Here is a 23,892-nt window from a genome sequence, read left to right as displayed (position 1 = left end):
AGACTGCATCTTAGTTTGTATGAACCTGACTGATGGATTAGAAGGGGAGTGTTTGTCCGTAGAAATGGACAACCTTGTTGGTAAACAGGGTACTTTGGGGATGAGTACAGGATTTCCTAGCTTTGAAGTTGTAGCATATTTTGCTTTGAATGTTTTGTCCAAATGGGAAGATTTTCCTTTTGAAGCGTGGAATAAACAAGGTAATAACTTTTACAAATTTTGTTTTTTTGTTTCAGAATTACAAACAGCTGTTTTGTGACTTGTGTTGGATTTAATATATACATCCTGATAAAAGACTGCTTTCAACTATGGAATCGGTAAATATTTTAGTGGTTTACTTCTCATTTTTTTTTATGTATGTTGCATTATTTTGCAGAGATCTTGTGAAAATACTGTATCATTTTACAAATTACTTTTAGCCTGTATCCATGACAAATTATTGTAGCCTTAAGTACTTTCTCAGTGATGGTAATTAGCATTGGGCTATCAATGAATAGCCTCTATAGTGTCTACAGTATTCTTCTGAGTAATTAAATGAGTGGATATAAGCCCACAGCCTGGTTGTGTTTTCTTTGGTTGTCTAAATCCTGTGTCAGAGATAGTTGTCTCTGGGATAACCTTTCTCAGTGTGGATTGATAGTTTGGGGTAATAGTAGCTTTTATACTTTTTAGAATTAGTAGTATTGTTTTTAGAAACCTTGTAGGACTGATCATATTTTAATATTATTTTTGTTCATTTTGTAATAAGGTTGCTTATGTTTCATATCTACTTGTTTTAGTCGTTGAATCATCACAGCTAAATGTGGTAAAGTTTTGTTGACCCTGTAGTGTATCTGCCTGGATGGTTTGTCTTGGATGACTTTCTTTTCCTTGGTTTTGAGAAAAATTCCACTGCATGGCACTTCACTCTTCAGGCCAATGACCACAAACTGAGCAGGATTCTTCCTCTTTTACTGGAAGGAAGAGTTCGAAGGAAAATGTTAGTAATTGATTTCAGGTTTTGATTTTCTTAACAAGGTGTGTCTAGGCAAAGCAAGCTATTTCACATGACCATTCTTATTGTATAATAAATACATCCCTGCCACCCCAAAACCTGGTGCATCCTCAAAATTTGCCTGTTACCATAAAATAAATCAGGCAGTGGGGCCAGTTGGATTTTAAAATAAGTTTTTTCCCTTTCTTACCTTTGCTCAAAGGAATTTCCTTATTTTTTTTTACCTCAGTCTTAAGTGAAGTAGGCCACTTGGAAGCGCAATGTTGCCTTGTTATCACTGCTTCCTTCAGCCTCTTGCTTGTTGCGTTTTAGTTAATTATTGTTGTTAAAATTTGTGCTTGCAGTGGAAAGGGAATATAGTGCTTCTGATTCTGTGCATGCTTATATTTGTTTTCTCTTAGTTTAGGAAATGAGTGTTAGTACAGACAGGCCAGCATGTCTGAGGAAGAGTGCGTGTGTGAGAATCTGTTGTACCAAGGAGGAGAGAATTAATGAAATATTGATGGGTCTGTTAATTTTTAGAAACTTATTTGCAATACTGGGTCACATTCATTTGGGAGATTCAGATGAATGATGGTCCATTTGGCTTGTTAGAAAGTATCTATTGGTTCAATTTATTGGTTTGTTGAACACTTCATTTTGGATGTTTAAGATGTTTTTTTCCCCCATGAAAATTTATTATCTAGGTAGAGACAGAACTAGAAAGGATAAATAATAGTAAATGGAACATCGGTCAGTGAGGATGCAGGCAAATGAAGGCAAACATCTTGGGAATGGAAGGATCATTAATTGGAATTAACTGATCAGGTTTCCTGTGAAGGGCATTACTGGGCACAGAGTAGCTGGTTAGTGAATGTTTGTTGATTACTTGAGCTGAGTCTTTAAGGATGGGTAGGTTAAACAAGAAACAGAGCAGGAAACTGAAATAAGTAAGTCCTGTTTAGGTGTATTTAGATGATTACTATGGCTAGAGGGCTATATGTTGAGGATCAACTTCTGATTTTTGAGGTTCTTGATTTGGGATTTTATTTCAGTAGGCAATGAGAATATGTTGAAAGTTTTTTATTTTAAGATAAAGGGAGTGGGAAGAGTTGATACTATTAGGACTGATTATAACAACATTTGACTCAATGGTATTTAGCAGTTTGAGACCAAGATAAGGCATTTTTGCTTTCCCTTCATCAATATTATTTCAAATAATTAAAAGAAAGGATTTCCTTGACAAAAAGAAAGCAGTGTATCAGTTTAAGTCTTCCATTGTATTGCCGTGAATTCAAGTTATAAAGAGCTCTCCTGGAAAGGTTGTAATAAATATTTTGTTGACAGATTTCTATCTAGGAACATGGAAAGTTTTATTTTTTTCAATGCAGAATTTTAATCAATTTAGGATGCTTAGTGCCATCTATCACTGAAATGAAAGTCATTTAGATGATTGTTGTTTTTGAGTCCTTTCTGACAGTATTTGAATTTAAATGAGTTCATCTCCTTTTTGCAAAAAATCACCGACTGCTGTTTGAAGACATTTTTAACTTGTTTTCCTAATAGAGTTGGGTGCATGGATATTTTATATAAATCAGTTTACACACCTGTATTGTCTCTGAGGCCCAGGCTTGTGGCTCCTCCTTCCCTCCCCCCTTTCCCCTTTGTGCACTCTGTAAAAACAGTGATTGTGTCACTTTTTCTCTTTGTGTACCAGGGACTTAGCACAATTCTTGACTCATGCTTGTTGACTTATTGGCCAAGCCACACTTAGCTAGGTCCCTCTTGTGTTTAGTGACATTTGTGAAATAGGGTTGAGGGTATGTGGTCACAAAACAGAGTGAGTGGAGTTAGGCAAGCTCATTTACATGGGGATTGAAACTAGGACATGGGGAGATCATAGACTTAGTGAGCTTTATGTTTCTGTCAATCTTCCTTTCTCCACCTTCATTCATTCACACTCCACCTTCAACCTTGAGAATCAGTGAGAAGAGGGAATATCATTGGGAATAAGCATTTCTTAAGTGCCCACTATATTCTAAGCACTGTGCTAAGTCTTTACACATGATCTCACTTAATTCTCACAACCCCTGGAGACAGAAATACCCTTTTTTTCTTAGACCAGTAGCTCGGTGCCTTTTTACTGACAAGTATAAGAAAGGATGTCTTATAGGTGTTAATGTGGACTCTCTGGCTCCTTTTGTCATGTCTTTTACCATAACCACATATACAGTAATATTTTGATTTCTGAAAGAAATAGCATTGAGCTATGGTACTATGAGAAATTTAGGAGTAGTGTTTTGATGCTTTCAAGTTCCTCAAATGGGCGTTCTTTAAAAATAACATTTTCTCCCATCAGGCCGTTGTGGCTAGGAGAGATTTTCACAAAGGGAGAGGAATAGTCTAGATTCTATTTCAAGCTTCCTTTCTAGCCCCAAGATTTGTTGATCTCATGTGCAATATATTGCGTAGTTTTGACCTTTCTTTAATTTAGTTCCCTAGTTTAACCTGACAGCTGGTATGATTCTCACCCCTTTAACATCTTCATTAAAAAAGCAGAGGGAGAGGGGTCAAATCTATTCAGAGAAACAATGAGATGGAAATGGTTTTCTAGAGTAATTTTTGGGGGCACACAGTTTTATTGGGTTTGTAATGAACATGTTAGGTGTAAGATTCAAAGAATGCATAAAGTGGGGCTACTAAACAGGATTGCTTTTCAGAATTTGCCTGCCTGGAAAGATACAGTTGTAAAGCTTAAATTTATTGTGCAAAGACCATTTCAAACCATTTGTCCAAAAAGAAATAGGTCTTTGAAAGCTGCATATCCTAATGAAGGCAGCATCATTTATATGATTTTTTTTTAGTGTTTAGTATAGTGTTTTGTATTTAGTTTTAGTATTTAGTATAACATTTACATTAAAAAACATGTAACAGGTTTGACTAATATTTAAATGTGTGCTGATTTGCCTAGGAATAAGACGTTGAATGTTGTAGAATATTAGAAGGGTTAAATTTGTAATTTCTTTTAGGATTATGAAATAAGTTGTAGCAATAATTGGCAATAATCACACAGACTTTGGGCAGAAAAACACGCTCACAACCTGGACTGGTATTTCCTCACCTCATCCCTTGGTTCCTCAGATCTTGGGCACATTGAAATAGATCAGGAGGCAGGTATTTTGTTCCTTAACAGGTGACGGATTGGTGGGAGCCTGAATTTCCTCAGCCAAAGAAAAAGTCCTTCATTTCATGTGATGTTGATTAAATAAATCAATCAAGCCAGCATTTAATAACAAGCTTCTATGTGTTAGGCACAGTGCTAGACTCTAGGGGCAGCAACTTATCATGAGAATAATACACTATGACCAGGTAGGATTTATTCCAGGAATGCAAGGCTGGTTCAATATTAGGAAAACGATTAGCATAATTGACCATATCAACAACAAAACTAGCAGAAACCATATGATCATCTCAATAGATACAGAAAAAGCCTTTGACAAAATACAACACCCATTCCTATTAAAAACACTAGAAAGCATAGGAATAAATGGAGCCTTCCTTAAAATTATAAATATCATCTACCTAAAACCATCAACAGTCATTATTTGTAATGGGGATAAGCTAGATGCATTCCCAGTAAGATCAGGGGTGAAACAAGGATGTCCATTATCACCCCTACTATTCAATTTGGAAGTAGAAACGTTAGCTTTAGCAACAAGAGAAGAAAAAGAAATCGAAGGAATTGGAATAGGCAAAGAAGAAGCTAAATTATCACTTTTTGAAGATGATATGATGATTTACTTAGAGAATCCTAGAGAACCAAGTGAAAAACTACTTCAAGTAATAAAGAACTTTAGCAAAGTTGCAGGATATAAAATAAACCCACATAAATCCTCAGCATTCCTATACATTACTAACAAAGCCTAACAGCAAGAGATAGAGAAATTCCATTCAGAGTTACTGTAGACACTATAAAATATCTGGGAGTTTATCTGCCAAGACAAACCCAGGGCCTATATGAACATAATTATGAAACTTTCCACGCGAATAAAGTTAGATCTAAATAAATGGAAAAATATCAGTTGCTCATGGTTAGGCTGAGCTAATATAATAAAAATGACAATTTTACCTAAATTAATCTATCTATTCAGTGCCATACCAATTGAACTACCAAAAAATTATTTTACTGAGCTGGACAAAATAATAACAAAATTCATCTGGAAAAACAAGAGGTCTAGAATATCTAGGGTATTAATGAAAAGAAATGCTAGAGAAGGTGGCCTAGCCATACCAGATATTAAACTGTGCTATAGAGCAGCAGTCATCAAAACTACCTGGAACAGGCTAAGAAACAGAGTTGTGGATCAGTGGAATAGGATAGGTACACAAGATGGAGAAGTCAACGACTATAGCAATCTACTCTTTGATAAACCCAAAGAGGCCAGCTTCTGGACTAAGAATTCACTATTTCACAAAAACTGCTGGGGAAATTGGAAATGGTAGGGCAGAAACTGGGCATAGACCAATATCTTACACCACATACCAAAATAAAGTCAAAATGGTTTCATGATTTAGGAATAAAGTCTGAAACTATAAGCAAATTGGGAGAGCAAGGAATAGTTTAGCTATCAGATATATGGAAAAGAAAAGAATTCATGGCCCAACAAGAGATAGAGAGCATTACAAAATGCAAAATGGATAATTTTGATTATGTTAAATTGAAATGTTTTTGTACAAAAAAAGCCAATACAACAAAGATTAAGAGGGAAGCAGAAAATTGGGAGAAAATCTTTACAACTAGTGTCACTGATAAAACAACTCTTAGATACCGTATCTCTCCTGTCAGATTGGCTAAAATAACAAAACAGGAAAATGATAAATGCTGGAGAGGATGTGGGAAAATTGGAACATTGCTGGTGGAGTTGTGAACTGATCCAGCCATTTTGGAGAGCAACTTGCAACTATGCCCAAAGGGCTACAAAAATATTCATACCCTTTGACCCAGCAATACCACTTCTAGGGTTGTAACCCAAAGAGATCACATAAGTGGGAAAAGGACCCATGTGTACAAAAATATTTATCGCGGCTCTTTTTTTACGGTAGCTAAGAATTGGAAATCAGAGGGATGCCCATCAATTGGGGAATGGCTGAACAAGCTATGGTGTATGAAGGTAATGGAATACTATTGTGCTATAAGAAATGGGGATGATACGAATTTCATAACAACCTGGAAAAACCTACATGACATAATGCTGAGTGAGCAGAGCAGAGCCAGGAGAACATTATACACAACCACAGATACATGAATTCTCTGAGGACTAACCCTGACAGACTAGTGTGTAAATTAATTCAATGCGAAGTTATATGTGGACGTTATATGGGATTCCATGCCATCTTGGGGAGGGAGGGGAGAAAATCTGGAACTCAAAATTATGTAGAACTATGTGTTGCCAAAAAAAAATAAATAAATAAAAAATTAAAAGGTTTTGCACACACACACAAAAAAGAATAAGATGATCCTACCTGTCAAGTAGCTTACATTCTTTTGGGGGAGATGTGTACATATAAACTCTAACTTTTTTTTAGCCTTATATAAATAATTTTATTTGGTTTTCAGAACATCCATTTGACTTTTTAAGGCCTGTACAACCTAGTGTCCTTGGATGTCATTCCCCCTTCCATACTCTGCATCTACCTAGACTGGCCTTCTCTCTGTTTCTCTCACAGGTCTCCCATCTCTCTTCTTTTTCACTCCTACCTCTGTCTTGGAGAATCTCTCTCTTTATAAAGTAACTCAGTCAAGTACTATCTTGCAGGAATCCTTTCCTGACCCTTTCCCTCCAAATGCTTTTGCCCACCCTTATAAAGAATCTTATATTGAACTGCTTTGCATATATTTGTATTTATAAGCCTTTTGGAGAGTAGTGATTGTTCCATTCTCTGTATCCCCTGTTCATGACTTTGACAGTTAGCCAACATTTATTGCATTATTGGTTGATTGATTGACTCAGGGTAGTTGTTTAATACAAGGTAGTTGGGGAGATCAGGAAAGGCTTCGTTTAGAAGGGTCTTGAAAGAAGAAAGGAATTCTTGGAAGTGGGAGTACAGTTCCAGTCATGGAGTGTGGTGGGGGACGGGGGGTGGGGGGGTGGGGCAGCTAGTACAAAGATGGGAGTAAAAGATTTGATGGCTGTGTGAGTAGACCAAAGGGGCCTAATGATATGGATGTTGTGGAGATAGAAATAGCAAGATTTGGAGACTGCCTAGATAGGTAGGGGTGAGTGAGAAGTTAAGGCTGAAGGGCATTGTGGAAAATGTGGGAACTGTGGGAGAGGGGCCTTGGAGAGCCCGAGATTCTCCAGTCCTGTGCCTCACCTGCTCCCCTCTCCCTTTGGTATTTGCTGGAGTCATGATAAAAACTTGTTGGTACCATTGTTATATACCATTTTCCTGTGATATTTTGATCATATTTGCTATATGCTATATATAATGCTATAGCATTACTGATACAGCTGCAAGACCAGGTTAGATTTTTACTGATGTACAAAGTTTTTCACTTTGACTTAGCTAAATTATTTTCCTTTGATTTATTTAAATAGTATCTTATTTCTTCCAGTTATGTGTAAAGACAGTTTTTAACATTCAATTTTTAAAAAGTTTTGAGTTCCAAACTTCCTCCTCTCCCCACTTCTGAAAACAGGAAGCAATTTTATATAATTCTTGTAAGGAATTAAAAATAAATGTCAATATTCCTTCATGGTGAATTTTTTTTATTACAGAAGAAGGAACAAGCATTTAAATATGAGGTAACACTTATTGAACTTTAGAATGTTAGTTTTGATTATCATTTAGGATACTAAGGTAAAGCTATACTATAAATTACTATAAGTCCACAGGTGACCTAGAGTGCATCCTTTTAGATGCTAATAAAGAAAAAGTGTCTATTTTTTTTCTTAGCACGGAAATGAATCATCATGGAATCTTTTCCCAAAACACACTCCTAGCTTTTTAGAAACACAGCAACTATTGTAGAACATTAAGAGATATGATCCCTTCTTTCAAGTAGACTGAATTGGCAGGTAGAAAAATGTACACAAGAAAAAAGAGAATTGGAAACTAGGTAAAATAAAAAAGGCATGAGCTGAATTCCACTCACACACCAACTAAAAACAGTGAGCTGGGCTAGCCTGGAATAGTTGTGGCTCCTGTTTTCTTCCCCTGCATTTTCTCAACTGGGGTGGAGCTGTTGGCTCACTTTGGTGTCTTCTGTTACAAAGGAACCACAAAAAGAAGATATATTTTAGATAAGAAATAGTTATGTTTGCTATTTGGAATGAATTGTTTGTTTTTAGAAATATTGCTTTGTTTCTTATTGGTAGGTGGTAAAATGGTAATTGTGCTACGGATGTCTGTTCTCTTGAGAGAAGAAAATTTTTTTTGACAATTTCATAGAAACACCACTTCTAGAAAAAGTAAATTTAAGTCTTTTTTGTGGATGGACAGGATTTAGGAATGAAGAGGTTTTAAAAGTCGTATTTCAGTACTTTAAAATGTGATGTTTCTAATGTGGTTATTCCTAAGGCATTTGAGGGGAATCTACAACCCTCTTAATTACTTAGGTAGATGGTCACTCTCAAAGATTCTGGATTTGTTAGGTCTTTTCAAACTTAGGTGGCTTGTCCTTAGATGACAGATATTACAGGGCTTATAGTCATGACCTTTCCAGCTGGGCAGGACTTGTCAGGACTTGTACTCCATTGGCACAGCCTTCTAAAACCCAGAGGCGTTTCCATGATACAATCCAGAAATTGAAGTAGACCTTAGTGAAGATGAAAACTATAACTACATAAAAATTTTTATTTTGTTCTCTGTACTTTTATACATCATGGGACAGCTAGGTGGCACAGTGTATAGAACACTGGGCCTACAGTTAGGAAGACCTGAGTTCAAATGATGCCTCAGACACTTACTATGTGACCCTGAGCAAGTCACTTAATTCTGGTGACCTCAGTTTCTTCATCTGTAAAATGAGCTGGAGAAGGAAATGGCAAACTACTCCAGTATCTTTGCCAAGAAAACCCCCCCAAAATTCTGAAAGAGTTAGGGCCACATATTATAGTGATTGCTTTTCTCTTGGTCCCAAATGGGACTTATTTGCTTGCAGTCTGATGTTCACATTGTAGCTACTATTAGCTAGGGTTGCTCCCATGTGTCTGACTCAAAGACCTTTGTTGCCTGGAGCATTCTGACTTGAGCTTCTGAATAATATTAGAAGCTGAGTGAAAGGAAGGGCCTAAGGAAGGCAACAAGGATGGCTTGAAAAGATCCTGTCACCCTTGGTACTTAAACTTATTCACTACCCTCTGCCCCTCACATTTGGTGGGTGCAGCCATGAACTACAAAGTTTGGGGGAGTGGCAGGCCATCCATTTCTTCATTTCCCAAGTGGCTACACTCTTGAATATCATTGGTGTCCTTCTTTAAGGTGCCCCCACCTCTCAGTACACACCCAAACACCACTCAGCTTCCCTTGGTGGGCTTGCAATCTTTCCCTCATTGGATTTTTTTTTTAATTTTTTTTAAATTTATTTTTATTTTTAGTTTACAACAGACGGTTCTACATAATTTTGAGTTCCAGATTTTCTCCCCTCCCACCCCTCTCCCTCCCCTAGACGTCATGGAATCTCATATAACTACCACGAATGACTTCGCATTGAATTAATTTATACACTAGTCAAGTTGCGGAGAAGAATTACGACCAATGGAATGAATAATGAGAAAGAAGAAACAGAACCAAAAAAAAAAAACCCAACCCAAAAACAAAAGAGAAGAGAAAAAGGCAAGCATGAAGTGTGCCTCAATCTGCATTCAAATTTCATAGTTCTTTCTCTGGATGTAGATAGCATTCTCCATCGTGAGTCCTTTGGAGTTCTGCCTGCACCTTGTGTTGCTGAGAAGAGCGAAGTCTGTCAGGGTTGGTCCTCACGGAATCCATATATCTGTGGTTGTGCACAATGTTCTCCTGGCTCTCCTCCGCTCACTCAGCATTATGTCGTGTAGGTTTTTCCAGGTTGTTATGAAGTCCGTATCATCCCCATTTCTTATGGCACAATAGTATTCCATTGCCTTCATATGCCACACAGCTTGTTCATCCATTCCCCAATTGATGGGCATCCCTTTGATTTCCAATTCTTGGCTACCACAAAAAGAGCTGCTATCAATATCCTTGTAGATATGGGTGCTTTTCCCGCTTGTGTAATTTCTTTGGGATACAACCCTAGAAGTGGTATTGCCAATGCAACAAAAATTAGGAGGGAAGCAGAAAATTGGGAGAAAATCTTTACAACTAGTATCTCTGATAAAGGCCTCATTTCTAAAATATACAGAGAACTGAGCCAAATATATAGGAATACAAGCCATTCCCCAATTGAGAAGTGGTCAAAGGATATGAACAGGCAGTTTTCAGAGGAAGAAATTAAAGCTATCTATAGGCATATGAAAAAATGCTCTAAATCTCTACTGATTAGAGAAATGCAAATCAAAACTCTTAGATACCAAATCTTTCCTGTCAGATTGGCTAAAATAACAAAACAGGAAAATGATAAATACTGGAAAGGATGTGGGAAAATTGGAACATTGTTACATTGCTGGTGGAGTTGTGAGCTGATCCAGCCATTTTGGAGAGCAATTTGGAACTGTGCCCAAAGGGCTATAAAAATGTTCATACCCTTTGACCCAGAAATACCATCATTGGATTTTAAATGATGGGGAGGACTGTCTTTCTTGTATTTGAATCATCTGTGCGTAGTACTGTGTTGGGCATATAGTAGGCCCCCATAAATGTTTATTGACTGATGGAATAGGTTTTGGACGACTTTCAAGGCTGACATTCCCTGATTAGACTGGGAACTTCTAGGGAACTTGGACTGTCTTTTGAACATTCAGTGTATCCCTAGGGCTTAACCCATTGCTTTGCTCCAAATTTTGTTCTTTAAATAAGTGTTAGTTGACTGACAGGTATAGTGGGAGTGTCAATATCCCACTCAGGTATTTTCTTGGATGACTTAAGTTCTGCTGTTGTATTTTATCTTAACCGTTTCCATATGAAGTAACCGCCATTGTAATATGTATTGTGACCAATGACTTAGGGAATTTTATGTTCATTCCTAACTTGTTTTAGGGTCCAAGGGTGGGGAGCCTGTGACCTCGAGGCCACTTGTGGCCTTCTAGTTCTATGGGTGTGGCCTTTTGACTGAGTCCAAGTTTGACAGAAGAAATCCTTGTATTGAAGGGCTTTGTTCTATGAAATTTGGATTTGGTCAAAGGGTCGCAGCTGAGGACTTAGGGGGCCACATGTGTTGCCTACCCCTGGCTTAGACATTTAATTGTTTCCCATTTTGTGAACTTTGAGTCAGCCTTGGAATAACACAGTGAAGTACTTAATCATAGAGACTCTCTAAAGTAATTCTCCCTTTCCATGAATTGTTCCTAGAGAGTATACTTGAATTGTATTAGAGGAGAATCAGGTTGTCTCTGTGCATGTCTAGCTCTTGGATCTAGCCAGATGGCTAAGTGTTTTTTGGATTGAGGGTGGGCTGATAATGAGACGGTATTAGTAAGAATTAGTAAGTATCAATGTGTGCTGGTCTCCAGGAACAGAAAGGAAATTTGATACATCCCTAGAAAGTTTTTACCTCATTATGGTAGGTGGGTGCTTCAGTAATATTAGAATGACCACTTTTTACAGTGATATCAAGAGGAGCAAATTTGCAGTATTCACATTGCAAGTGCTAAGGCCTGATATAGCCTTGGAACGTATTTACTCTGGCAGTGAGAGCTGCCAAGTTTCTGCTAGGCTTTGTGACCCAGTGTTTGAAAATTTAACTGGAAATACCCACACATTTTTCCCTTCTCTTGTCTAAAAACAAAGAGAATGAGAATGCCTCTGTTTCTCTGGTATTTTCTTACTCAGGAGAATGTTTCTCATTTGTTGGAATTTTTTTACCAGAAGCTTTCTTTAAGTAGTGGAACTTAGGTGGGGGAAGTGGGCAAACCTTGGGAAATGTAGGTTAGTGTTTCTGAGAAATGCAATTTTGGGGATCACTGGACTTTCCCAAATTGTGAGAAAATGTGGTTTTGGGGATCACTGGACTTCCTAGGCAGGGCCCCTGTGATAATCCCTAAGGAAGGCTGTGGAGAGACCACAGGACTCCCAGAGGAGGCCAAGTGGTAGCCCCCTTAATCAGTGGGGTTCACAGGGCCCCTAGGGGTCTTTTTAGAACAGTTGTGGGGAATCACAGGACTCCCAGAGGAAGAACAAGTGGTAGCCGCCTTAATCTGTGGAGATCCCAGAGCCTCCTAGGGGTCAGACCCTAAGGGGACCCAAGTGATGGCCCCTCCAGAAGGTTGTGCAGACCACAGGGTTCCCCAAGGGAATCCAGAGTGGTAGCCCTCTTAACACCACAGTGGGGAATCACAGGACTCCCCAAGGTAGGATCAGGAAGTAAGCCTGAAATGAGCTTCTGCTGCTCATTGCTTTCCTTTCCTTAACCTTAGGAAAATCCATGTGATTTGCCCATTCTCACCCAAAGAACTCAGGCCTAGAGTGGGCAGAGGGAGGCATTTTATTATGTTCCTCAAGAGAACAGGTGTAGTGCTCGCTGGAACACTCGCACTGATACAGCTGCAGGAGCAGGGGTAACCGTTCCCTCCACTCCTGCTAGAGTTATGGTTAGTTTGCAATCTTTATTTTTTACATAGTTTTCCTAGGTTATACAGTTTATATAGGTAGGATAATAAGGATACAGAAGTAAAAGTGAAGTTAATTAGATTTTCCTTGTCTTAGTTTAGGATTAAACTGTGTTCTTTTACTTCCCCTACTTTCCCTCTTTAACATATGCAAATGATGCAAATCAGTAGGCCTGGATTCTTGACCAAGACCAGACCCTAGATAAGCTTGAACTGGTTCAACCTGGTTTGGCCTCTCTAATTCCCCTGACTGTCTTCCCAAAAAGCATGTGCATGTGTACAAGCCTCTGACCTCTCACCTGACCAGCCTTGAGGCCTGGTTTCTGTTGGGGGGGGGCGGGCGGGCGGAGGAAATACACCTTTAGTTCTGTGGAAACAAAACTCCTCCCATTTCTTACAGTGTTCCAGCTCCTTCAACTGAAGGGGCCCAGTCTTTATGTCTCACTTTTCTTTTTCCCTATAAATTTGTTCATTGATTTGCTACCTCTTTATTTCCGGAGCCTTTTCTTTTTATCTAAATTTAAGCAATTCTGAGATGTGACTCAATTAATATATAGATTCTCCCTCAACCTTAAAGGATCATAGTGGATTTTAATAGTAGAAAGTCTTTGTAAATTGCCTCTACCTCTCTCAACTAATGCCATCTCCCCTAGAAGGTTTATTCTTTTACATCAGATGGCGAGTTTCACAAATCAAACTTTACCTGGACCCGCATCTCAAATTCTAATCTTATCCTAAAAAACATTCACTAGAAATCAGTTATGCTGACTTTAACTGCTGCCCCTCCCCCCCTTTCCTTTCTATACAGTGATTAATTAATGTTAAAACAGTGACCATAAATAACTTAGCTAACAATCTTCCTGAATGAGGGTCATAAATCATATGCCCTTCAAAGAGTAGGTGTTCCCAAGGGATGCCAATTGATTGGCCTGCATGCTGGGAGGAGAGCCATATTAAAATGAGGTCTGGGGTGGATCTAGGTCACAATAGGGAGGGATTAACTTTTGCCCAGAAGCAGAGACTCAAAAAATTCAAGATTTTACACAGGGTTGATAAGAACTTTTGCCCTAAATCCTTATTTTAGTTAACAGCCTCAATTCCTGATTAAGTACAATTCTTAATCTAACAACATCTAGATTATAAGAGGAATTGCTTTTCATAAATTCCTAAAGTATTATGACAACTAAATTCCCAGACACAAAGTGCCAAATTGTCAGAAAACTGTTCTGTAGATGATTGACAAAAATTACTAGAGATTTCACAAAGTCTTAACAATCTCACAAATGCTATAATTGATAAAACAATTTATCTGAATATGTATTTTAAACTTGAAACAACTCATCAACTGAGGTGAATGCATTTCTGTTATTTTGACTTATTTAAAACCAAATATGGCAATTTCAAACTACCACATTTTTATCACACCCATTTAAGAAATAAATTCATATATAACAAAATTCCAATTAAAATTGTTTTTAACACATTTCTACCTAACAACAGTCTTTCAGATTTTACAACCTAAAAGAACTCTAAAAATACAATTTAGAAATAAGATGATCTCAATTACATTTCTAGATTATCACACATAGAATTTACTGATCCTTTTACTTTTCCCATTTATATATTCCCTTAAATACATTTTATGTAACATTTTCAGCACTGAATAGTTCTTCGTTTGGGAGAACCACTGCCTCTGTCCCTGGTATTAGGAATATTTGCATGGCCATGAGTGAATTTAAAAAAAAAAAAGATTTTTATTTCTCATCATTACTTGCTTTTATAGATCATCCAGACTTGAAGTTCTTCCCCTGACCCTCACTGGTCCGCTTTTCACCCAATCCCACACCTTTATTACGTCTTTTCACTCTACATTTCAGTTCCCCCTCTTACCCTTCAGAATGAAATGCCTGAGGAATTTGAAGGAGGTGCAGCCACTTCCCTTTGAAGCAAAAAAACTTCTCACTCTTTAAAGACTTTGAGTCTTCTAAAGAAGGATGAGGAGAGAGTGGCTAAGAGCACTTGGGTTTGCTGCTCCTGAATTGACTAAGAGCCCAGGATTATCAGTAATAAAGATCTCAGTTCTAGGTGAATTACCTTTGATCTGGCAGTCCTTTGAGATTCCAGAGGCCTTTCTTTGTTCTAAAGGAGCTAGTCCTTTAGACATGCTGATTTTCAGAATTCCAGCTTCCTCAACTGCTTATGAAGGCAGTTTTATTTCGTAGCCCTAGCCAGTAGTGTGTGGCTTCAAATCATATTTTTATATAATTTCTGTGGAAACAAAATTCAATTATACTTTACACAGGCAAAGTTTAATAATTATACAAATCAGTGTTATTACAATAGTCAATACCCAGATTCAGTAAGATCTTTCATTACCAACTAATCAGCTTTATTTTCCAATGAGGCTACAAACTGCAGTTTCACCCCCAACGAAATCCTTATCTTTCTAATTTATCTTCCATATTCTTGCTCCAATTTCAGTCTCTTTCCTAATCTTGACCTAAACTACTGCAAATATTTCAAATAAATGAAAAAAAATTATACTCACTAAGCTTCTTCTCTAGCTGCTTTTACCTTAAAGACTTAAAGTTAAGTGTCTAACAATTAGTCACCTTCTAAACAGACCACTGAACCCCTAAAGTGATCATCCCATTATCATACAGAAGACTCCCTTTATTTTTTCAGTTTTGAAACACTTGATGTCAGATATACTGAGTTAATGTAAGCATACCGATTTTTAACCTTTAGGATCTAATTAAGCCTTAATTCACAACCCTCAGTTATTTTTTTCCCTATCAGCCCTCTCTTCCCTTAGGCTGCTTTGGCTCTGATTCCTTATCAGTTCTAAAAGCTGCTGGCTTTTCATAATTCAATTTTTAGTCTAGTATTCAAACTTCGCCAGTGTTGAAACTAAAAAGAATCTTAATCTCCCACTGAAAGCCTAAAAATGGAGGTTCTTTCTCAGGGTTTTCTTTCCCTAATCACAGACCTTGGAAATTTCTCACCCCAAACCATGAAACTTTTGTCATACGTATAGACAAGACATTAGACATTTAAAGGACAGCATACATAAGAAAAGCAATTTGGAATCCAGTTTAAAATTGAACTCAGTCCAGTTAAAAGAAAACAGTTTTAAAAGAAAAAAGAGTTGTAATTTATTCTGACTTTTTAAGCCAGTTACAAAAGGATATCCTTCCCAGAGACCCCTTCAAGATCTCTTCTTCTGCCCCAGCATCTGTAACATTATGGTATATTTCAAATCCTCTTCCCAGGGGAATCCACCCCTTTCCAGGAGAATCCGCTCCTTATTTCCAGAAGAATCCACTCCTTTGTCCTTCTTGGCCATTTTAGTTAATCTGGTCCTGAGATTCTTAACAGTCTGCGAGCAAAAGTGTGGAACCACAAGAACCACTTAAAAGTAATGGGTCGTGTGTTTCTCATTGTCCAGGATTTTTTCTCTAAATGGTTTCAAATCCCGGACAAGCCCCCAGTTGTTACAAACACACCTTGTCTAGAAACAAACAATACTTGTCGGAAGCCCAGGAAGGTTTTAATTACATCTCACATTTATTCCTCCCCAATAAATGGGTACATCCCCTGAACAGAGTACGGGGAGTGCAAGGGACTAGACAAATGCCAGTCCTTTTTTTGGCTCCTAATTCAAATCTCCTGCCTGGCTCTTCTTTGGCCAGATGCAACCCCCTGAACTGCCCAATCAGGCCTCCATCAAACAGCTCCTTAAGCATACATACAAGCTTCTAACCTTTTACCTCATCAGAAGCCCCCTGGGTCACAGCTCTGATTAGAACCAGTCACCTGGCTTATATTCTGCTAAGGGGTGGTGGTGGGGGAGATACTTTCAACTCTATGGAAACAAAACTCCTTCCATCATTTCCCACAAACCCCTTCCCTCAACCAATATAAGGTTTTCCTCTTCCCCTCCTTTTTCAGTCCCTTCTCCTACTTCCTTACCTACTTCCCTGCAGTCTTTATTTTTCTGTAGAGACCACAGGAGTCACTTCTCCCTCATTTCTGGCACTAAACATGGCCAGGTAACAACACACATTCCCCTTTATCTGCCTCCTTCACTGTCCTTTTATATGGATCCTTGCAGTACATTCTCTTACTCTTAAGTACTCTACTTTCCATTGGCCTCCTTTCTCTTCCTTGAACAAATGCTCCTGTCTTCCAATTCCGAGGTGTTTTCACTGGCTCTCCCCGTATGCCTGCAATGCCCTCTTTCCTCATCTCTGCCTGTTGGTCTTCCTGGGTTCCTTCAAGATCCAGCTAAAATTCCACCTTCTCCACTCTAGTATCTTTGCCAAGGAAACCCTAAATGGGATAATGGAGATTGAATATGACAACAACAAACCATTTAATCTATAACAGTTTAAAAAAGAGAGAGAGAGATCAGTAGATCTTTGGAACAGATGAGTTGTGACTCAGAAACAAACATTCTCATTGAAGATTGACAACTTGTCTTTAACATTCATAGTCTTAAAGTATTGTTTGGTTGCACAGAGACGCTAAATGAGTTGTTGTTCATAATCAGAACAGCTATAATGTGTCAGAAACAGACTTAAATAAGTACCTATTTATATTGCATTCTCTCATATTGGATAGAGGGCCAACCTTGGAGTCAGGAAGACCTTGGTTCTCGTACTACCCTTCTGCCCATGAGCCTCAAGCGACTTCCAAGAACATAAGTCACATAGGACTCAAACAGTATTGGTAGAGAGAGCTTCTAATTCCAATGAAATTACTTGTCTGGATACATGGATCTCAATATGCATATATAATAAGAGAATAAGAATGTTGTTAGTACCTGTTACTTGGCCTTCATTAGTTAACTGACAAAAAAAAAGTCAGGTCCTTATTGTATGGACAGCTCTCTGGTGGTTATTTTGGCGAATACATTGAAGAACTTGCCTTGTAAATCTTTATTGTCATCTAAAGACATTACCATGTGTGGATTAATTTTTGTTGCCAGTACTTTTAAAGTGTGGTAGCTATTTTTCTCGTTGTCAACCCAGCTTTTCCCCACTTGATAAAGGGATTTTCCTTAGCCTTCCTGTCACATTGAATTTTGCTCAAATTCAATTTTTGGAAAATGTTTTTTTGAACCTTATTATCCACTATAAACTTTACTCTGTTACAAATGAGCTAGGTAAGTAGAATATATTCATTGATGATACGCTATATTTTCTACCAAAAAACGAGGGATCTGGAATGAAAAGGAGAATAAGAATTTTACAGGTAGCTTAGAGTCCAGTTTCTAAGACAAATCATGAATCAGTGAAAAGGTAAATATTAGTAGACTCACATAATCAATATTACCTGATTAGCAAATTTGTAAATGATTATAGGTACTATCAAATCAGTTATTTTTGTTGAGTCATGGTAGTGATGTTTGACTCTCCATGTCCCCATTTAGGGGTTTTCCTGCTAAAGATATTGGAGTGGTTCGCCATTTCCTTCTCCAGTTCATTTTACAGATGAAGAAACTGAGGCAAACAGGGTTAAGTGACTTGTCCAGGTTCACACAACTAGGAAGTGTCTGAGGCCAGATTTGAACTTAATAAAGACGAGTCTTCCTGAGTCTATCCACTGGATCATCTAGCTGCCCCTGTCAGATCTGCGGAGAGAGAAATCTATTCAAGCTCTTTAGGGAATGTTTGAAGAGTAGGTAGGGTCTTAGATGTGAAAGACTGCATATAATTAATGACCTTACTTGAGATAAACGTATAACATTTAAGCTGAGTTGTGTCCCCCATCCCCTTTTTTCTAAACTCCAACTAGAGTCTGACAGTCCTCTTTATTCTCTGATATACCATTTGCCTTCTGACTTAATTACAATTAAATCAAGGGTCTGGGTTGGACTTAATTTTTCACTTGTGTATATATTACATTTTAGTGTTACAGTTAGAGTTTTCTTAATTCTTCATATTTTCATATTATTCCTGTTTGAGCAATATCCTTTGCTCGAACCAGTTTCCTATTCTCTTAGTCTCCGTGTGAGCTATACAAACTCCTTTTTCAAAACTTTTGGAGCCCCTGGAAGTCTTGAGACCAATGTATCTTATTTTCCTAGCACATAATTGGTATCATGTAAAGATTTTCAAGAATGATCAAGTACAAACCATATCTACAAAGTAGGAGGTTTGATTTGATGTTGTGTATATGTGTGTGTGTGTGTGTGTGTGTGTGTGTGTGTGTGTGTGTGTGCGCGCGCGCGCGCGCGTGCCCCCGACTCACCAGCAGGGAGTAGAGGTGTACCATCAGTCTTGTTTATTGGTATATATTTGTATATGTTATGTACAACCAACTCACTTTTGGTACTTGTATAACTTAGATTTTTGAAAATTTCGTTATTTTGTGGCTTTAGTTAATCTTTACATAATTAGGGAATTAGGTTGTTGTAGAAGTAGCCTTGGACTCTAAGGTTTCAAAACTTTTGAGTTTTAGTCCTTGAGCTGCAGCTTAAATTGGCATAGGTCTTAATTTTTCACAACTGTGAAAAGTGTCAACAATCCTTACCCTGCCTGTGTGTACATTTGTTGTGGGGACCATAGAAGAAGCTGCATTTTGAACACTTTAAAGGATTCTTGAAATGTAACATTACCACCAGAATCCTCATCTTGTATTTCTATTTTTGAATGGAAATCAGGAAGAAACACTCTGGGACAATTTTATATTTTGTTCAATTTTATATTTAAATGTGCATTTATTATTATTTCATGATTATTCTAAATTTTAATTGCTTTATTAATATCATTTATTGATACAATGTATTGAAATTTTTATGAAGTTGTATTTATACTTAAATTTTATATTTTATTTTTTAATTTTATAATGAATTTTGTGCACATTATTGCCTAGGTTCATAGCTCTTTTGTAATTGAAACAAGGTTTTCACATATAAATTCATTTTGTTTAGGCTCATGGGATAAGAAAAGTGCAGAAGATGATGGGGTGACCTATCTCTGCTTTCTTTAATTTTTTTCTGATCTGTCTTTATATTTTGAAAACTTTTCATGAGTAATAATGAAGATAATAATAGCATTTATATAACATTTCATCTTGCCTGAACGTTTTGGGTAGTTGATATGGCAGCATCTATTAAAACCCTTTTGTTAACGTTTCCATTTCCATACATAGCGTATTGAGTTCTTTAGGATTTATTGACAGCTGTATTTGCTGTAATAGGATCTGTCATCTGTTACTTCATGGAAGATAGCAGTCTTCTTATGAATACTAGACATTGGGTTTTTGTCTTCCTAAGTAGGTGCTAAATTTTTTCAACGTGTGATGACATTGCTACAGTTGCTATGTTTTTTCATAACCAACTTTACTAAGTGTGATTCTTTAAATAAAATAATTTTCATTGACATCTTTTGCCTTTTTTTTTGCCAAAATTTGTACCAGCATTTCCTTTCCATCCCTGAGAGCCATCCTATACAAGCATTTGTTTCTAAAGACTGAGAAAAAATCAGCAGCGCTGATCCACACATAGAAAATGTTTGAAAACAGATACTTCACTGGTGAACCTTTCACCCATGCAAAGTAGGGGTATCCTTTCAAATATCCTCCCTGGGGTAATTAGCTTACATTCAAATGAGTACATATAAACACATTACTGCATAAGTTAATAAATACACAAGTAGTTAAATACAGAGGTATTAGGGAGAAAGAGCACTAGCAGCTGTGAGGGTATTGGGAAAGGCTTCATGTAGAAGATGGTACCTGAGTCGCATCTTTATATCAATATGTTTAAAAACAGATCTCTATATAGATCTGTATAATAGAATATATAGAATTTCAATAGAAATTCCCTTTCTCACCTGCTCACCTTCACCTACAGTTTAGAACTAAAGAAAAATGAAACCCCATTACTGACATATAAAATTAAGCAAATTAAATTTTTTCACTGGCCATATCTAGAAAAATATGCCTCATTCTGCTCTCTGAATCCTTCTCCCTTCTCATAACAGGTGGGTACCACATTTTATTCTTAGTCTTTCTTTCAGAGTTCTTTATCTTTACTATATTGTTGATACTGCAAATTTTCCTTTTAGTCCTTTTCACTTCACCCTGCATCAGCTCATAGAATTCTTTCCAGGTTTCTCTGAAACCATCTCCTTTATCATTTCTTATTGTTTAATATAATTCTATCATATTTATATGCCATAACTTATTCAGCCATTCCCTGAGTGATGAGTACCCCTTCTATTCCTATTCTTTGCAGCCTCAAAAAAACAAACAACAAAACAAAACACAAAAAACTTCAAATATTTTTGAAGGTCTTTAGTTTCTTTTGCTTAGGACTAATCCCTTCCTTAATCTACCTTCTATCCAATTCCCCCTTTACCTTTCTTCCCTTACCCTCCTATTTTCTCCTTGAATGATATGTATTTCTGTGCTCACCTCTTTGTATTCCTTCTCTTATTTAGTTCAGATAAAATTGAGGTTGCTTGCTCTCCTTCTTCCTCCTTATTTGTGGAGATATCCCCATGCATCTTCCCTAATCTTTTTTTCCTCTCCCTCTGTGTATTCCTCTTCCCTTTTCTTTCCTTTCTTTTCTTAAGATTGTCAACACACAGCTATCCCAGAACTTGTTTATTTAGATTCTCTCTGCGACCCCTGAAGATGATGATTAGGAAGGGGGAGGGAGGGCGATCCATTGATAACCTCCTGATTTTTGTGTGTAAGCATTTTATCCTTTTTTTTAGTTCCTTATCAGTATTCATATTTACTCTTTTATGCTTCTTATAACCCATAAGTTGGTTTTTTTCATCAAAAGTCCTCAGAACAGAGATGGGGAACCTTTTCATGTTGGAAGGCCGCATTGACATTTACCTGTAATCAAATAAGGCCGCATTCAAGAAATGTTTTGTCTTATGGAGTCACTGGCTTCTTTTTGGTCCATTTGAACTTTCTATCACCCTGGGTCTTTTCCTTCACCTTGTGCACAGCATCTCTGGACACTGGAATGCTTCTGACCATATCCTGTCCCAGTGTCTGTCAACCTCTCTGCCTCCATATGTGGTCATTGATTGGACAAATGAATCATTGTGTGTTTATTTGCATCTTCCCATGAGCAGTTTATTTTAGGAGTTTTCTAGGTCTTTTTGAAGGGGGTTTGTGCTATCTGCTACTGTGCCACCTTTGACTCTACTTCAAGTATAGGCTTCTAGAGGATAATCCTTTAATTTCCAGTAGCAGTTAATTTTTCTTGAGTTGTCACCATAAATCCCTTTGTTTCTGTGAACCATATAGATGACTCAGTGTTTGCCACTTCTGTTGACATGTTATTGGCTATGTAGAGGATGTCAATTCATGGAGAGTCTTTTGAGTTCCTTCTTGAATCTTAGCTGTCTGTGTATCTCCAGCTACTCTGCTTTTGGTTACATTGGACATCCAGTAGCATGTATCTCTTGTCAGCCATTATTATTGTTTGGTGAAGTGATGTCTAGGCATTCCCAAAAGGTTTTCTTCTAATTTTTTTTTAAGCCTCTTTATCATGTACTCTAAGAACTTGATCATTGTTCTTCTTCTGGCATGCTAGCTTTTCCCCTTATATAAATGCTTTCCACAAATACCATTCATGTCTGGGTATACTCCCTTCTTATTCTTACGTTGTAGCATCCTTAGAAACATAAATTAAAAACTTGCACTAAAACTCTTGGATAGGCAATCTCCCTCTCTTTCACCTTTCTTTTCCACTAGTAAGTTTGGTAGCCCTAATTTTCTGTTTTATCCAAAGGAGCTAATGATAGGTGCTTAGTAATCAAATTCTTGCCATCTTTTCAAGAGCTGTTCCTGAACCTGAGTTGTTTTATTTCCTCAGCAAAATTAGTAAGCTTTAGTTATAGGGACTTTTTAGAAGTTGTAGCTGGAAGTGCAAGAGTCATAAATTACTTTTCACTTGGTTAGCTTTTTGGTGTAGTTCAAAAATGTCCAACATGCATAAATTGTAATGAGAAGCTGCTGCTAGTTACCATTTAAATGGAAAAAAAAAACCTCCAATGGAAAAAGCAACTTTGTTTCTCCTAGAATTCTTGAATTTCCCCAAGGGAGTAAAGTCTTGAGATTAAAGGGCTATCATACTCTCTATTATAATTCATTATCTCACTTAGTTCTAATTTCTGGCTTTCCCACTTGGTCGCTGTCATTTAGCTTTCTGTAAAAAATATCTGTGTTGTCCATATGACAGGATCTTGTGAGAAAAGTGCTCTTTAATTGACAGTTATGTTAATTTTCTACTTACCTTCTCTTTCTCCTACAATCCTTTTTCCATGTCACCCAGGGATCTCAGGTGCAGGGCTCTTTCATGGTACTGTCCTTCTCATGAGCTTTGACTGTCTTCATGTTGTGATGGTGTCCTCTCCCAGTCAGGCTGAACTGTCACTGACCCTTGCAGCTGTTATTCTTGTCTCCCCATATTCTCCGTCAAATTGGACTGCAGTCTTCATAAGCCACCCTGTTATTCCTTTCAGACTGTTGTTCTTGTCCTAGTAGGGGTCTGCCAGGCCACCCAGTCCTGCCCTCTTATTATGTAGCCCAGAAACATGAGGGCTTGATGACATCCAAGCATCCCAGATGGCAAAGGTAACTGACTCCTGTGGTTTCCCATTGTGCCACATTGTCTCCTCATCTCTGTTTCTCAGAGCAGTTCATTTTTGGTGTCCTGTCTTCAGTGAAACCTCTTCTGGTCTCCCTTACCTGCTCTCCTTCCTCAAATTACTTTACACATTTTCATTGCCTGGCTCCAAAGCATTCTGCGAAAAGGCTCTACCAATAGGTGGTTTGTGTGGAAGGCTTTGCGAGAAACTGAGGCATTTTCCCATCATTTTCTGCCACGTCCAGCTCTTGCTGGGTTTAAATGCCATTTCTGTCACTGACTACCTGTGTGCTCTTGGACAGATCACTCTTCCTGGGCCTCCTTTTTTTTCATCTGTACAGTGAGAGGGTTAGATTAGCTGACCTTCCACGTCTTGATCCATGATCCTGCAAACGTGGTGCCTGTGCAGTATAATCAAGCTCCCCAAAGTCACGGACTAATCTTCCTTGCCTTCCTTAAGGTCCTGTAGCATAGCAGATGCTTGATAAATATTTGTTAACTTGAATGATATTCTTATTTTAAAGAAATATATAAATGCTTATTGTTGCTAT

General features: G+C 37.6%; 1 protein-coding gene across 1 annotated transcript in view; it reads left to right on the top strand.

Annotated features, from left to right (window-relative positions):
- The first annotated feature begins 258 nt into the window (after window positions 1–258).
- ANKRD11 (ankyrin repeat domain 11) overlaps window positions 259–23,892 on the top strand; it is a 277,569-nt gene continuing 253,935 nt past the window's right edge. Inside the window, exon 1 of the mRNA XM_036750516.1 lies at window positions 259–317. The gene's annotated coding sequence lies outside the window, so the exon portion shown is untranslated. The remainder of the gene's footprint in view (window positions 318–23,892) is intronic.

The sequence above is a fragment of the Trichosurus vulpecula genome, chromosome 3 (genome assembly GCF_011100635.1).
Source record: "Trichosurus vulpecula isolate mTriVul1 chromosome 3, mTriVul1.pri, whole genome shotgun sequence".
Classification (NCBI taxonomy): Eukaryota; Metazoa; Chordata; class Mammalia; order Diprotodontia; family Phalangeridae; genus Trichosurus; species Trichosurus vulpecula.
The sequence above is the reverse complement of the archived record's forward strand: the minus strand, read 5'-3'. Positions and strand labels throughout refer to the sequence as shown.